Here is an 18,123-nt window from a genome sequence, read left to right as displayed (position 1 = left end):
GACGGGGTCCACTCCTTGTTTTTACAGAATGTCTCAGAAGAATTTTTAATTTATATATCTCGGTTTTTTAATGCTTGTTTTACTCATAGCTTCTTACCACAGTCCCTTTAAAAAGGTACAGTAACTCCAATAGTTAAGAATTGTAAAGGTAATTTAACAGACTCTAATAATTAGACCTGTAATGCAGTCATCTCGTATATTAAAAATATTTGAGATGATAACACTGGATGTTTTAGAAGAAAAAGTTTTTCCATGTTCAAGACAGTTTGGCTTCCAACAAGGTACGTCTACGACAGACGCTTGTTTCTTGCTTAAAGAGATAATGAATAAGTACAGTACCAAGGGTGATAATGGCACTAAGGCATTTGATTTAGTTAACCATTTCGTTTTAGGGAAGAAAATGTTAAGGTTGAATATTCCAATAAATGTTGTGTACATACCTATGCGGTATTTAAGGCACCAGACGGCTAGTATTAAATGAAAGGGGGTGCATGGTGTACCTTGTTACGTGGAACAGGGTGTTAGACAAGGTGGTGCCCTATCTCCCTTTTTATTGAAACTGTATATACATAGGCAATGTTTTATCTGAAATTTCAAGCATGAGCCAAGGGTGCATGATTGGTATAAGCAGAGTCAATATTATAGCTTATGTTGATGATATTGTGCTATGTGCGAATTCCATTGCAACCACGAATAATTTGTATACTAAAGTTTTATCATTGATAAGTGATATAAAACTTAAAATTAACAAAGATAAAACAAAATGCATGCTTCTAGGATCAAAGATAAAGCAAAATGATATGACTCATGTAACTATAAACAACGATGAATTGGAGCTTGTCAATGAATATGACTATCTGGGACACATAATCAGGCATGATCTTAAAGATGATAAAGATGTAGTGAAAAGGCTTAACAAGTTTTAGTCAAGTTTTAATTGCATTTTTAGAAATTTTAGTGGTGTAGATATTAATACTTTCGTATTCCCTTTTAACTCGTACTGTAAGCCAGACTAGGGTCTGCCTCTTTTAAACTATAAGGATACACATAGATCATGTATATTTGAAGCATTTAAGGGGGCTTACAACAAACCTTTAAAACGAATGACTGGAACCCCAGTCTATGCCAGCAACCATGAAGTGGTTGTCTCCTGTAATCAGCTGTTACTGAGGCACCATGTGTCGCTATTACAAAAGGTTGATGCAGTCTGATAATGTCATCATAAAATTTAACCTGCCATATTTAAAACTGAGTTTCTTTTGTAAACATGTTATTAATGATTTTAAGTTACACTACAGAGTGGACATTACCTGCCACGCCATGGATATAATTCGATCACTAATATCTTGGGTGGAGAACCATAAGCACAGACGGAACCATGTAGTAATTTTAAGGTGAGGCAACGTTATTTCTCTTATATTTTATTAACTGCAACTTTTCATCGTACCTTTTATATAAACAATGTTTTTATTTAGAATGACAATTCCATTGGCAATAGGAATATGTATATAATATTTTAACTTGTACGTGAATCATCTTTTTCATTAAAAAAAAAAAAAAAAAAAAAAAAAAAAAAAAGAGGTCTTTGTCTAGTTGGCTGCTGCTGCTGCTGCGGTTCCTGTCGGCTCTGCTCGCTAATCATGAACAAAGACCAAACGTTATATCCACAGCAAAGGCACTGCTGCTATGTATTTTATAAGAAAAGAAAAACTGATATGAATATGTCAAGTGTATGTCTTAAGTAGTAACTTGCCATACACTATATTTCAGTATGTAATATACGAAGATTTTATAATGTATATTTTGAACATCTCTTTTATTCATTGTCTATGTAGTAGCACTATGAAATAAAGATATGATTGATTGATTGATTGATTGATTGACTACTACTACTACTACTACTACTACTACTACTACTTCTGGTAGTAGTAGTAGTACTAGCAGTAGTATTTTATTTTCTTATTCTTATTGGTGGGTCATGGAGAGGACCAGTACAGCCCTCTTGGACAGTAGATACAGTTATCTTCTCAACCCTCTGATCATCCCTTTCAGCATAAGCTAGATTATGTTAATAGCGTGCTAGTTTTATAACTCATCATCATCATTATCACGGTTATCATCATCATCATCATCATCATTATAACATTTATCATCATTGTAACATTTACCATCATTATAACATGTATCATCATCATTATCATCTTGGTTCTCATAATGATGATGACCTCTACTGTATGACCGATGTGTCAGTCCAGTGCAGAACAAGGACTTATTTTGTACTTTTCAGCTTAATCGTATTAATTACTAGCTTGTTCCATCCTAACACAGAAAACCCACATTGTTCATTCTTTCACTTTCCCTGCCTGCCCCCTCCTCTCATTTCACCTTTCTGGACTGCCACTCTGTTACTTTGTTGTTCATTTGTTATTTAATGCTCGAAAGACGAGTGCAATCTGTGTCTGTACTGTTTATTGCACTCAATATCCTACTTTCACCTGTCTTTTTTCCTAGTAACTCCCAACTAATCCTATTACCCAGCATAATTCACTTCTTACTTCTGTGAGCAATGTCAATTTAGTGTTCTAGGGTGTTTTTTGTTTCACTTCACATGGTCAACTAAATTCTGAATACTTCTCATTTTCTCTCTCACGTAAAAATGAGAAACACACAAAGGACTATCCTTCCATTCATCAAGGTCTGGAGTTCAGGCCAAAATTCAGTTGAATGAGCTAGATATATCCGTCCTCCCAACATCCCATTCACTCACTCCCCCTACTTTTACCATCAAAGGCAAAATGGATGATTCTCTGAATCCACCTCATCACTCAGCCTTACCAAACTTTACGACTGTCCATTTGACTGCATTAGCAATGACGAACTATTTTTCTGCTTGTAACCGTTCCGTCCTAAGCGAAGGAAGATTATGAAAACACAGACCTGTGGCTGAGACAAGTATAAGAAAAATACATGTATTCGATATAATGATGTCCAGAAAAAAAAAAAAAAAAAATCCATGCATTCCCTGGATGACTGAATGATGCATACTCGTATGTCTGACAACGCCAAAGTATAAAATGAATTTATACTGTTTTGCTTATACGAACATCCCTGAAAGAAACTACTTGCAGCACCTTTATGTCTTTCACCGGCCACAATAATCCCCCTCCTCCTCCTCCTCCTTCATCATACCCCAACCCTCACCGCCTCCTCTGTCCTAGAATAATTTTTCGTTAGTAAAACATCTGAATCACAACATTCACAATATTATTAGCAAACAATAGCCTTTTCATTGTTTGGGCTTTTCCATTTATTAATTTTAGAATGGGGGAATCGTTCCAAACGTAGTTAAAAGCTTCACTACAACAGCTGAATAATTCTAGTACTAGTCCATCCGTCCATCATCCAATCCTACGTTGCGACATGAGGAGCATAGGAGCCCAGGGGTAAGCAAGTTGGTCCTGACATTTAAGATGAGAGTGAATAGTAGCAGTTACATCAGACTGGGAACCTGGTGAACTCCAATTTCACTTTGCTCTTCTATCTATCTATATTAATGCGTGTTCTCGCGAGATTTGAAAGTCAAAATCGTTTCTTGACTGATTTTGAGTTTCAAGAGTGCATCGCGCCGAACGCATCAATTTGCCCTCGCCTCAGCGCCCAAATGTAAACATTGGTGCGTCCATCATGGCTGACGTGCGAGACGTACTCTGAGAGGAATTGTTATATTGTTTTATTCCTGTTTTGCATAAGCAGAGTGGGCTTTTGCTTCATAGTTTGGCGTCTGATGCAAGGCCACTTTCTTCATGGTTGTTTGACTCAAGGTAACGTTGTGTTCATTCTTAATTTGGTGGCCAAATTTTGTAGGTGTTGTAACAGTGCATCTACTCGTAGAGGGTTGCCATAAAGCGATGAATCACTGGACTGAGAAGTTGGAATGTAGTCAAGGAAATGGATCATGGCTTCATGTTATTTTGTTTGACATGAAGAAATAAAATTTCGTTAAGTTTTACGAGTTCGCTTTTGACTTTTCATCATTATGAGGTCGAGTGTAGGCTATGCGGTAGCAACTTGCCTCACCATGAAAAGAAATTTTACAAGACTGAATTTTGCTCCACAAAGAATTTGTGTTTTATTTTGGTACTACACACGTAAGCACAACACAGAGAGGTTTCATTTTTCATTCATTCATTCATTGCCAGACGCCATGTATCCCAAACGGGGTGGCCAAGGACTTAAAGTTAACTGTTTTACAGGGAGGGGCACTAATCCTCCACCAACCCCACTTGACACGTAGGTCTAGGTTTATATATATATATATATATATATATATATATATATATATATATATATATATATATATATATATATATATATATATATATATATATTATATAATACATATATATATATATATATATATATATATATATACTGTATATAAGGGTTAAGAAAGCAAACAGGCAAGGTAGACATTTGTTAACCCCATTACACATAGACCAAAGTATAAGAATTATTTTATTTTGACTCTTACTTTGGTTCTGCTTAACCAATATAGAAAGCTTTACGGTAGGCTATATTTCCCCTATTGCCTTTTCCTAATTTTGGTGTTTTATTCCCTTTCACTTTATTTTTCAGTGTTTTTAGGCCTATTTGATTGTGCATATGACTAACCATAATAAGACCATGACAAGGCCTATTTGATTGTGCATATGACTAACCATAATAAGACTTTAACAATCTTGATCCCCCATACTTTGCTTTGGTTAGGTTAGCTTTGGTTTGATTTGCTTTGGTTAGGTTAGGTTAGGTTACTTTTGTTAGGTTTGGTTTTATTCTGCTCACCTATTTTACATCATTTATTCACTTATTTAAGCCACAATTTCCCTGCTATTCGTAGCATCCTCACTATGGGGGTGTGTCTAAGCCACAATTTCCCTGCTATTCATAGCATCCCCACTATGGGGGTGTGTCTAAGCCACAATTTCCCTGCTATTCATAGCATCCCCACTATGGGGGTGTGTCAAGATTGTCATGGCCATATTATGGTTATTAATCATTTGCACAACACATGAATCCTCAAAAAAATCAAATGAAAAATTTTTTTTTTGAAAATTGCAACACCCAAAATAGAAAATGGCTGTAAATGAAAAAAAAAAAAAAAAAAAAGTGGCCACATAATTCCATCAAACGCTACATGGTATGAACTCAGTTTCTTTTAATAATGCCACCCGTCTAATCTTTATACATTTCCAGGTTGAAACACAACAAACTTCAGGGGTTCAAAGAACTCCTGCACGAGAAGGGTGACCTGGATTTCTTCCGACATATGAGGGTCACCAAGAACACACAAATTCATCTTGGACATAGCCCATACCACGTTGAGTACACCGCTTCCCGTCCGATCGGCGAAGTTAAGCAACGTTGGGTCTGGTTAGTACTTGGATGGGTGACCGCCTGGGAACACCAGATGCTGTTGGCATCCCTACGTGTCAAGTGGGGTTGGTGGAGGATTAGTGCCCCTCCCTGTAAAACAATTAACTCTAAGCCGTTGGCCACCCCATTTGGGATACATGGCGTCTGGCAATGAATGAATGAACATAGCCCACTCTACCAACCAACTAGAAAAGGTCATCCACCTGTTGAAGAGAGACTGGCATTAGATGTCACTCTTTGGTATCTTGGTAATCAGACAACTTACCGGGAGATTGCAGAGTTGTTTGGTTTGTCAAGATCATCAGTTTTTTATTATGTTCAGGATATGATCAATATTTTGTGTGATGCTGGTGGAAACTTTATAAAATGGCCAAATCCCCGGGAAGCAGAAAATATTGAAAGAGCATTTCATGACATTGGAGGCTTTCCAGGTGTTACTGGAGCACTCGATGGATCACACATTTTAATAAAAGCTCCATAGGACGTTAGGACGTGCAGGCCGATTACGTGAACCGGAAACACAGTCATAATGTTAATATCCACATGTGACAATAAGAAGAAATTTATTTCCATTGATGTGGCTTTCCCTGGCTCTGCACTTAATAATCGTGTTTTCGTTACTTCTGACCTATATAGTGACATTGAAAGAAGCATGCATTCATACATTCCATCATCATCCTATCACATCATAGGAGATTCAGCTTTTGCCATAAAAATAATTCTTATTAGTTCCCTACAGGGATACAGGAAGGCTGACCCAAGAACAAGTCAGATACAATAGCAAACTCTCAAAGACAAGGGTAATAATTGAGAACACATTTGGTTTATTAAAGGGTAGATTCAGGAGGCTTAAGTTTGTTGATGCAGAGGTTGAGAGGGTAACAAATATTATTACAGCTTGTGTTCTTCATAACAATGCACTTGATTTCCCTGAGGAAGAAGCTACTTTGCTTAGGGAAGGGCCACTTCCTGTGGAAGAAAAATCCAATTGCAAACATAGCCCTTCCATATGATGTTGAGGGCTCTGAGAAAAGGAATTTCATATCAGCATTGCGAAGTTAAGCAACGTTGGGTCTGGTTAGTACTTGGATGGGTGACTGCCGGGGAACACCAGATGCTGTTGGCATCCTATGTGTCAAGTGGGGTTGGTGGAGGATTAGTGCCCCTCCCTGTAAAACAATTAACTCTAAGCCCTTGGCCACCCCGTTTGGGATACATGGCGTCTGGCAATGAATGAATGAATGAAAATTGCTTTGAGTATAGTGCTTTATGTATTATTAAATGTGTGTGTGTGTTTATCTCTCTCTCTCTCTCTCTCTCTCTGTATATATATATATATATATATACAAGCAATTTTTCTTTAATTGTATGATCCTGAACTCTTGTTAAAGGGTTATTGGAGGTAAACACTTAACTATACTTTATTCCCATTTCCCAGTGATATAGATGGTAGCAATCTTTTTATACCATTTTGCTTTATGCACGTTCTTTGGTTATGTTGGATACAAGTTATTGCAGAAGTTACTAAAAATAATATGACAGTAAATTCAAATAGTTCAAATACACTCTAAAATTTTGTTTTCAGTGTGGTGTCCAGTGGTGATGATATTAGTCCATTGTTTAATTTTCATTATCTTGTTATTGCCTAGGCTTTTCCCGGTAAAGAAGGACTCTGTCATCCATGTGGCTCATTTAAAATTAAATATGAACATTCATTTATAAACTTATTTTATTGTTTATGATTAGGAGAGAATCAAGTTACACGTGAGGAACTGATCTACAGTTAAGTAAAAATTTTTAACTAGTACCATAAGGAAACCATGACTGAAGACAAAAAATTCACATTAATTTGTACAACGTTACTGTTTATTAGCTGGACATACTATGAGGAATGAGTTGACAATAAACATTAATTTTAACTTATAACACAAAAACTTATCAGCTGACCATAGATGAAACTATAAAGTTAATGAACTGGTGTTTGCCAGGTACAGGGGCTGAATGAACTGACATTCAGGGGATACTGGGAAAGTAGTCAATACCCCAACCTCCTAAGGGGAATTTAAGTAGTTATCAAGCCTAGGGAATGAAGACAAGAACCTTACAACCTAAACAAACAAATTTATAAATTACTTTCACAGATTTCTTAAGGAACATACTAAAAAGCTGAGAAAAAAATAATACTTGCTGTGAAAAACTTATTTCAGATATTTTTCAAAAATATCAGTCCTTTTATTAACAGTCATTTACTAATTCATCTTGGCCATCTACCTGCCTTTGAAGTAATGCCTCCACAGCCCGGTTATGCCTCTGCATTTCTTCCATTTGTTCTTGTGCTGTTAATGCCATACGCGTTCCATGTGACATCGGCCTTAGTCTTCTACGACCACGCTGCCTTGCCCAGACAGGAGGAACATGGAGAGGCTGTGGTGGCTCTGGCTCATCCGGATCTTCATGAAGGCTCTGACTGTTTTCAGGATGCTCCTGCACAGTAGGCACATATGGTGATGGTGCTGGCTGCGATGGTCCAGGCACTGATGGTGCTGGCTGCGATGGTCCAGGCACTGATGGTGCTGGCTGTAATGGTCCAGGCACTGATGGTGCTGGCTGTGATGGTGCTGGCTGTGATGGTCTTGGCTGCGATGGACCTGGCTGTGATGGTCCCGGCTATAATCATTCTGGCTGTGATGGTCCTGGCTGTGAAGATGCTGGCAGTGATGGTCCTGCCTGTGTTTCAGCAAGAGATGGTTCCGCCGTTGTTTGTGCCCGCATTGTTCCCAAGCTTCTGCGATTAACAGGAGTCGCAGATGGGCGCTCACCAAGGATCTGGTCAATTGTTTCAAAAGTAGGTGGAGGTTGTGTCCGTGCCTCACCAGTTTTTTTCATTTTATCTTTATATTTGATATATATTTTTTAAGTTGTTCCACTTGTTTTTAACTTGATCAGTGGTGACTCCTGGCATCTGTTGAGCAAAAAGGCATTTATATTACCATATATTAATATTTCCGTATCCTCTTTGTAAGGTGTTAAAAATGGTTTTACATCATCTCATGCCACATTATCCAACACAAATCCTTAGAATGTCCAAATAATTCTTGCTATTTACATGGCAATAATGGGCCATAACTATGACATGCACTATGTGTACACAAAATTCATAACTTGTCCACTAAGGGCTATACAGATGCTCATACCAGTGGGCACCCAAAAATGAAGGGAAAAAAATACAAGACTATAAATACGATAACTTATAAGTTACTATGTGCAATATGTTCTTCAAAACCTGACTGAAGCACAGGGAAATCACATTTTAATAAGGTTATGCAGCATTTGTTTATGCATGTCAACCTTGTTGTAAGTTCATGTTTAGGTTAAGAATACAGTCATCAAAACATCATATCTCAACCAGAAAGGGTTTAAAAGTAAGGAATGAGTTACATAACAACCGGATATCAGAAGACCATCAGAGCAAGATGACCAAAGCAACATTTCTGTTAGGTATGGGTAGTGTAGAATAGTATACAAATGTGCACTAGAAAGCCACTATTTCAGTGCACACCACAAGGCAAAGCATCCCCCAACACATTATAGTCGTAACAGAGGAAAAGTTATTTGGACCTGACTATTACTGTTTAGAAAGTGCATTAAGCTATAGCACTGTGCACCAGAGAGCCATTATGTCAGTGTATACCACAAGCTAAAGCAGACCAAAACCACCATTTATGCAGCATTCTTATTAGGATAGTTATCTGTACCTGACCATTACTGATGTAACTGTTTAGAAAGTGCAGTAAAGTATATCAATGTGCACCAGAGAGAGAGAGCCATTATGTCAGTGCATACCACAAGCGAAAGCAGCCCAAAACACCATCTATGCAACATTCTCATAAGGAAAAATATCAGTACTTGACCAAAATTGTTGTTACTGTGTTCTTCCACATTTCCTTTGACTGGCAAAGGATAGACCTGTGTAGGTAAAAAAAAAAAAAATTGTAAAGAATAATATGCGTAAAGGCATATATATATATATATATATATATATATATATATATATATATATATATATATATATATATATATATATATGAACAGTAGCATATTCCCCTACATGGTAATAAAATATCAGGCATTATCCCAGAATACCATTGTAGTGCTTGAAAACATGGCCATAACAGCCCAGATACAGCAGATGTAACATCACAAAACAAAAATAACATACCTCCACTTGCATTTGATGGCAAATGTCTGTCCACACAGCGGCATTCTTTTCCAATTTACCACAAAGTCTATTGTAATTGTCCCTGATGAGAGAGTCGAGGACCTTAGTGCAGTGGGAACTCCACATCGAGGATATCCCTAGCACCACCATGGGACGACGTCACTGAAATAAATCAGAAAAAAAAAATATTGATAATAAATACCTAGAGGGAAAATACTAAATTTCTGAATGACTGAAAATGAACACAATGCAGAGCTCTGCTGCATTAAAATAAACCAACGTTTTCTGCAGCTGCAACAGATTCTCAAAGTTTATCGGTAGCATCCAATAATAGGTGATATTATACGTAGCATGTCCACTAATTATTCTTCTCAAACCCCAGATATTTATAGGTTTTACCGGAGCCATCAAAATGTTGGATGTGCCAGACCAACATAAAAGTACCTGCGTACTTATTGAATACTAACAAGCGGCCAGTGTCAATTTTTCCAAAACAAATGTCATGACATCATGAATACTATACATAAATTTACAGTCTGGAATACATGAGGACTGACTGGAATAATTATATGAAGCAACACACCTGAAAGACTGACTAAGAGGGTGTATGTAGGTGCGGTGGAGGGAGGGAGAGGGAGAGGTAGACCGAGGAAGAGATGGAGGGATGGAGTTGAGAGGTATATGAGGGAGGGGGGGGTGAGTTGGGGGGAGGGTAGTCAAATGGTGGGTGACAGAGCGACTTGGAGGCGTTTTGTCTGCGGCCATCCTTTGCAGGATTAGGGCGTCGGGCTATAGAATAGAATAGAATAGAACACACCTGTTTTTGAGCTGCCCGTATGTTCTCTTCCTAGGCAAGGTGCCGAGCCAAACAAAACGATGCCTCCCTCTCAGTGCTGTATGTTTTATGGCACAGATTACACGTTAGTGATTCGGTTCTTGGAAAAGTATGGTACTGCATAAGAGAATATAGGTATTTCTTAAGTAATATTTATTAAATAAGGGTGAGCAACTTGTACAGAAACTCACAGAAGTTCGTCAGTTATGAAGGTCATCAGTTCTAAAGAAATGGTGATAATCTAATCCCTCCCTCCCTCCATAGGAAACCCCCCTGTTGTCAGCTGGAAATTGAAAAAAAGTTAAGAAGGCTAAATAGTACAAATAGATAAATACCTGTGGTAGTTTGCCCAGCACCTAGTTCAGAAGGACTGCCCTCATCATATTCTTCCCTGACAATGTGGCCAAGCAAGCATCGTGTGGCCTCATCGTTGGAGGGGTATTGCTTTCCGCAACACTGGCATTTGATTCCTAGAAAATGAAAGGGATTTCAGAGTGCATGAGCATGAACAAATGAAATCTGCAAATAAAAAGTAATTTAATACATTGCATAAATCAAATCAGACTGAAACAGATTTTCTCTTTGTGTCCTCAATCCAAATGGTCAAAAGGCATGCAGCCACAGCCTCCCCCCGCCCCAGCACACACACATGTCTGATGACTGTGTCTGTGCTTATGTGTACACACACACACACACACACACACACACACATTCATATACAGACACTATACCCATACATACAGTATATAAACAGTGAATGTGCATAGGTTAGGTAAATTGCCATATTTTCACACAAAAAAAAATAAAAAAATAAAAAAAAATATATATATATATATATATATATATATATATATATATATATATATATATATATATACACAGACACACACACACACACAGTATGACCTCACTACAACGGACTTCAGTAGACCGGAATTCGCTTTTTTCGGGGTCAAGGAGCCGACCGGAATTATTTCTTATATATCAGGAAAACTCCAAAAAAGCTAGAAGCAGTCCAGAGTACCTAACCTCAGGGCGGGGCGGCCATATTTTCAGCGCAGTTTGTGTGTTCATGCATTGGTTGGTGGTAGGCTAGCCGCGTCACTATTGTTTCTCCATGCTCTGGCCTCAGTCTGAAACACATCATTTCCCTCCACATCATTTCCCAGGAAGTCTCTGATATACTACTCGAGGGTGACGAGTTATAAGTAAATTATACAAAGTGAACTTCTTTAGTTTGTAAAATCGTAAATGCTAAGGTGCATAAAGTTCATGGCACAGTATTTGAAAAGTGTTTAAAATTAAGTTATGATTTTGAAGGATTTGCTCTGAAGGATCCTCCACCAGGTGCTGAATGACGATAAACACCCAGCAAGGTGGGGGGGTAGAGTTGGGTGAGCCAAGTGAGTCTGAATGGTTACGTAAGAAAACATTTTTGTTTATTACTTATGAGTTTTATTGTGTCCAGGCCATGCTTAAATTTTACTGTTATGCAATAATTATTTATGGTGGAATTTAAGAAAAAATTTTGAGGTAAAAGGGATATTGCCACTAGTTAGAAAGAACTGGTGGGATGAAGCAGGATGGTGGCTATGACACTTCATGTACTAGTGGGGTGAAGCTGGTTGGTGGCTATGACACTTCATGTATGAAAAATATATTCCAATGTGTGTGTTACATATGGCCTTTATCGAGTCTAAACCTTACTATAATTGAACTGTGTTATGCAATAAATTATTTATAGTGGCATTTCAGAAAACTTAAGAGGCAAATGGGTTAATGTTCCGTGTTAAAAGGAAATGGTTGAGTGAAGAAGGATTGTGGCTATTACGCTTTTCATGTATGCAAATATCTTGGCAGGTTGAAGTCCATATGTTGCTTTTTTCGGAATTTCGCTTTTTCGGAATGGGTTGGGCCCCAATAAGTCCGTTCTAGTGAGGTTTCACTGTGTGTGTGTGTGTGTATATATATATATATATATATATATATATATATATATATATATATTATATATATATATATATATATATATTAATATATATATATATATATATATATATATATATATATATATATTATATACATGTATATATATATAGATATCTATATATATATATATATATCTATATATAGCCCGACGCCCTAATCCCGCAAAGGATGGCCGCAGACAAAACTCCTCCACGTCGCTTTGTCACCCACCATTTGACTACCTTCTCCCCAACTCGCCCCCTCCCTCATATACCTCCCAACTCCATCCCTCCACCTCATCCTCGGTCTACCCCTCCCTCTCCCTCCCTCCACCTCACCTACATACACCCTCTTAGTCAGTCTTTCATTCTCCATTCTCTTCACATGTCCAGACCACCTAAGTGTATTTCTCCTAAACTTCTCAACCACATCCACATCCACCCCACAACGTTCCTTCACTTCTTCATTCGTCAACCTGTCCCTCCACGTCACTTCACATGCTCCCCTCAAGTAACTCATATCCATTGCTCTCACTCTTGACTTGTTCCCTTCTTGCAAGGTCCACACCTCGCTTCCATACGTCAGGGTAGGGATCACAATACCATCATGCAGTGACTTCTTAACTTCCATACTCACCTCCCTATTTCTCATCACTACTTTCAGTGTACCAACAACCTTCCTTCCCTGCTGTACCCTTTCACGCACTTCATCCCCCAAAGTTCCATCCTTACTAATCACACTACCCAAGTACTTGAATGCACTCACATTCTCCATATCCTCACCATCCAGCCTCACTGCACACTGTGACTTCATTCCTCTCAAACATCATAACTTTACTTTTGTTTACATTAACTTTCAGATTCCTCCGTCTACACACTATCCCAAATTCATTCACCAAACCTTGCAACTCACATTCATCTTCACTCAACAATACTGTATCAGCAGCAAACATTAACACTGGAATCTTCCAAATCTCACCCTCATTCATTTAAGTCACCCCCACATCCACTGCCCTACCTTGCACCTCCTTTGCAACCCCATCCATGTATATATTAAACAGCCATGGAGACATCACACAACTCTGTTTCAGTCGCACATTGAGATCAAAGAACTCACTTAGCTCACCATCCACTCGCACCGTAGCCCTAGCTCCCTCGTACATACTCTTCACAGCACTCAACAATTTCCCCTCCACTTCATATATTCTTAATACCCTCCACATACCTCGCCTGTCTATTCTGTCATAAGCTTTCTCCAAGTCCATGAAGGCAGCATACACTTTCCTTCCCTTCTCTAGATACTTCTCCACTAAACATCTTAGAACAAATATCTAATCTACACACCCTTTTCGCTTCCGAAATCACCCTTGTTCTTCTCCAACTAGCTCCTCTGTCATATGCCTAACCCTATCAATGAGTATTCAACCATATACTTTACCAGTCACACTAAGAAGGCAAATACCCCCTATGGTTACCATATACTTATCTCTCCCTTTTTCCTTTGTATAAAGGAACAATTATACCTGATTTCCAGTCCTCTGGAACCCTTCCCTCTTCCCAAGCCAATTTACACAACTTCCATATCCATTCCACAGTAATCTCACCCCCATACCTAAGCATTTCACCACACACTCCATCAATTCCTGGGGCCTTTCCCAACTTAATCTTCTTCATCGCTTCCACTACTTCCGCCCTAATGATCTCTTCCTCTCTCCTCTCATCTCTTCTTCTCCCAGCCATTCCCCAACCACTTATACTCGCACAGCTCTCACTCTCTACATTCAACAAATCCTCAAAATGATCCTTCCATCTCCTCAATTTCTCTCTCTTCTCCACCAACAATCTATTATTCCTATCTTTCACTCCTCTGCTATTTCCCATTTCACACTGCCTTACTTTCTTTACCTCCTTCCAAAACAATTTCTTTCTCTCTCTCTCTCTGTAGATATATATATATATATATATATATATATATATATATATATATATATATATATATATATATATATATATATATATATATATATAACAATTAAATATGCAAAATTATCTTGCCATAAGAACTTACCAGCAAGCCCTTTAAAGGTTGAAAGATTAGACACGACTCCCACCAATGCTGAGCAGATGATGAAAATGCAACTCCATAGTTGTTGTTGTTGCAGAAACCAGGTTTATCTAGTCGAGCATAACCATCAGCCACACACAATCATCAACCTCCAGGTGGCAGACACCACTTTGCTATGACAGGGTCCCTCCACATGTGCAGTGGTAACCACCCACCTACATCACAGCATTATGGCAACGTGAAATTGCCAGTAATCAAAACACTTAACAATTTTCAGACATACAGTCAATGTAAAAAACTGAAAGTGTTCAGAAGTACCTTGACATACCTGCAATGGGGAATACAAACAACATCCGTATGATATCCTGTACTGTATTTATACCATACCTGGGAATGGTCTTCTAGCTCCTGGATCAGTGCCATTGTGTGAGCAAGCCTGTGCCGCCTCCAGCGAATTGTGAAGCACATGGCACTCACTGCACTCATATAGCCTGAGAAGGTTGAGGTGACAATCAATGTACTGTTTGCCTTATGAGACATTTAAGACTTTAGAACCCTACCCTGTTAATGGTATTTGTACTGTAACTGCTTTTATTTTCCAGGAGCAATTTATATTACTGTAGAGTTATGTGGAGCATATAGAAAAAAAAATGACCGTAAGTTTACAGAACCTGATTGAATAAAATGTGAGTTAGTTGCTGATGAGACATTTTTTAAAAGATATAATACCGGTAACAAAAGGAAACCTTTCCCGCAAATAATGAATGTCACACAGGGTTTCATTTAATTCCTTGTAAAGTACTGCACTACATAAGCAACAAACAGCTCTAATAACCGGATGGTGACACAAATCAACATGTTAACCATAGTATGAACGTTTCACCAATTATATATATATATATGGCGTGGTAGTTATGTGTGGTAGGCTTTTTTTTTTTTTTACGGGGAAAAATGTGGAAATAGCAATAACATGGCAATATATATATATATATATATATATATATATATATATATATATATATATATACAGTAATCACTCCAATATCCGGATCAATAGAGCCATCGGTAGGTTCGGATATTGGTTTTGTCCGGATATTGGGCCCCAGCTTATGGACTTGTACTTACGGACCCTAACACAGAGAAACACCTATACAACTCCCTCCGGACATGCATAGCACCTATTTAACACCCAAATCACACCAATAAGGCACATAAATGACTGAAATAAATGCAATAGACACATAAAATGTGGGTTTAGAAGTATGTTCATACATTAATAAACATTCTGGTACTTATGGACTCTAACCGAACCTAACCTAACCGAACCTAACCGAACTCTGAAAAACCCATTCCTACTGCACATGCATGAGGTAAGTTTAGTATGGAAAGAAGTACAGTATGACACTTTCTGGTAAGTATAGTATGGGAAAAATACAATATGAAACATTCTGGTAAATATAGTATGGAAAATAGTACAACATGAAACATTTTGGCTACTTACAGCAAGTCCCTGGCCACCTCGATGAATAACCGCCTCCTCTCGGACTCTGACAGTAAGAACGATTTCCTGAAGCACTTGCACTACACTCTTCCTGAAGTCTTGCACTGAACTTAGTCACTAACACACAGAAGTCCGTTCTTTTCACAGTGTTCACTTTAGTCCAAATAATGTTCCATTAAATTTAAGTGTTGCACATTAACTTTTCCCAAGTTTTTTAAGTTTCCAAAGCCAAAACAAAGAAGGTTAGTTACGTTAAATTTCTTTTCTACTTAGTCTTTTCTCCCAACTTGAAAACCTTAACACAACACACCGTTTTTTTCACTGCACAACACTCAAAATTCCCGTGTGGTCTAGTGGAGAAGTTCTTGCTGTTTATTCACTGTCAGAGCCCGAGAGTATCACTGGCAGGCGTCCAAGGGGTGCATCGGTGGGTAGTGGTGATGGCGTACCGACTACAGAAGACTCTGAAGACAGCCGCAAACTCACGTCGAGCGGTGACTCCACTGTAGCTGATGTGCTGGGCTGTGGCTCGGAGCATGAGGGCCTGTCTTGGGGAGGCAACGGAGTGGAACCAGGGCTTGGCACAGCGGGGGTCACGGGCCTGAAAAAACTGTCAATCGTTGACTGACGCAAGGACCGACGATTCTGGCGATTGATGATGCGCTGCCGGAAAGCACGCACTTCCTCCACGAGTCCCAAGGGCCCCATCTCCCTGTCGCAGTCCGGGTGTTCCAGGTAGTCTAGGACGAACTCTAGATGTTCCCGGAGTGCGCTCAGCTTGGGGATGGCTGGAGTAGTGTCCTGCTGGGCGGAGTCTGCATCATCATCGCCTTCGTCGTCCGGAATCTTCAAGTTCGGGACTGACACCAGCAACCGAAGACGCGATCTCGATATCAGACAACGTCTGATACCCAGGATCGCCCTCGTCGTCGTCCAACCACTCACGAACATCGTCCACATCAACATCGTCGCCGTGCGTACGTAGCCGTGCATGGAAGTCATCCACGTCAAACCCTAGGAAATCGTACTCCACATCTGTTCCGAGAAGCAGACGAGACCAACCATTTTCAAGAGTTTTCACAGGGACTTCCTTCCATGCACTAGCCCAGTTGTACAAGCGCAGACTTGATGTTGTAGCGGCGAAAAAGGTTTTCCAAAGTCCGCTTGCCTCGAGTGTCACGTCCTTCCCTGCGCTCGTCCTCGTCCTCGAGAACCACCATCACCTCGTCCAGGAACTTCCGACGGTACAGGCGCTTTGTTGCCACGATCACTCCTTGGTCCATTGGTTGAATGAGAGCAGTCGTATTAGGTGGCAGAAACATGCACCTAATACGGCCATTCTCAGCAACCAAGTCCTTGTCGCACGGGTGGGCAGGTGCATTGTCGAGGAGAAGGAGAGCCTTTACCTGGTCGCGAGGGAATTCCCAGTGTCTTCGTCTGGTAATGTATGACCTCCTTGACGAAGTGATGGTGAAACCAGTCTTTGAAAATCACAGCTGTGACCCATGCTTTCAAAGAATGGTACCATACGACAGGAAGGACATCCATCACCCCACGAAGGCACCGAGGCTGCTTTGCACGGCCAACAATAACGGGCTTAAGCCGGTGCATGCCGTTAGCATTGGCACAACACAAAGCAGATATCCGTTCCTTAGAAAGCTTGCGGCCAGGTACACGCTTCTCCGTCTCATCGGCGAGAGTGTTCGTTGGCACCGAGCGATAGAATAGGGCCAGTTTCGTCAGCGTTATAGACTTGACCGAGAGTGAGGCCCTCCCTGTCGATCAAGCCTTTCACCTTGTGCCGAAACTCGTCCACTCCATCCTCGTTAGCGTCCAATGCTTCGCCATGTGCTTTACGGTTAGTAAGGCCATGTCGCAACTTGAACGCGAAGAGCCAACCCTCGGATGCCTTGAAGTCTAGGGCGTCGTGAAGCCTTGCAAACTTCTCAGCAGCAGCCTTCAGCTCCGTTCCACGTACCATCACACCAGCTGCACGTTGCTGTCGATACCAAATCAACGTGGAGCGGTCGATCTCTGCATACTTGGGAGTAAACATAACCTTCCTCTCCACGTTGCGTTTGCTTCTCGACGAGAAGTCAGCCG

The 18,123-nt window shown here is 39.6% G+C and overlaps 1 pseudogene; it reads left to right on the top strand.

The window, feature by feature from the left end:
- The first annotated feature begins 5,360 nt into the window (after positions 1–5,360).
- LOC145407363 (5S ribosomal RNA) lies at positions 5,361–5,479 on the top strand (annotated as a pseudogene).
- The last annotated feature ends 12,644 nt before the right edge of the window (positions 5,480–18,123 follow it).

This window comes from Coenobita brevimanus, chromosome 72 (genome assembly GCF_032717465.1).
Source record: "Coenobita brevimanus isolate Jiangsu-jjx chromosome 72, ASM3271746v2, whole genome shotgun sequence".
NCBI lineage: Eukaryota > Metazoa > Arthropoda > Malacostraca > Decapoda > Coenobitidae > Coenobita > Coenobita brevimanus.
This window is presented reverse-complemented; position numbering and strand designations above follow the sequence as displayed.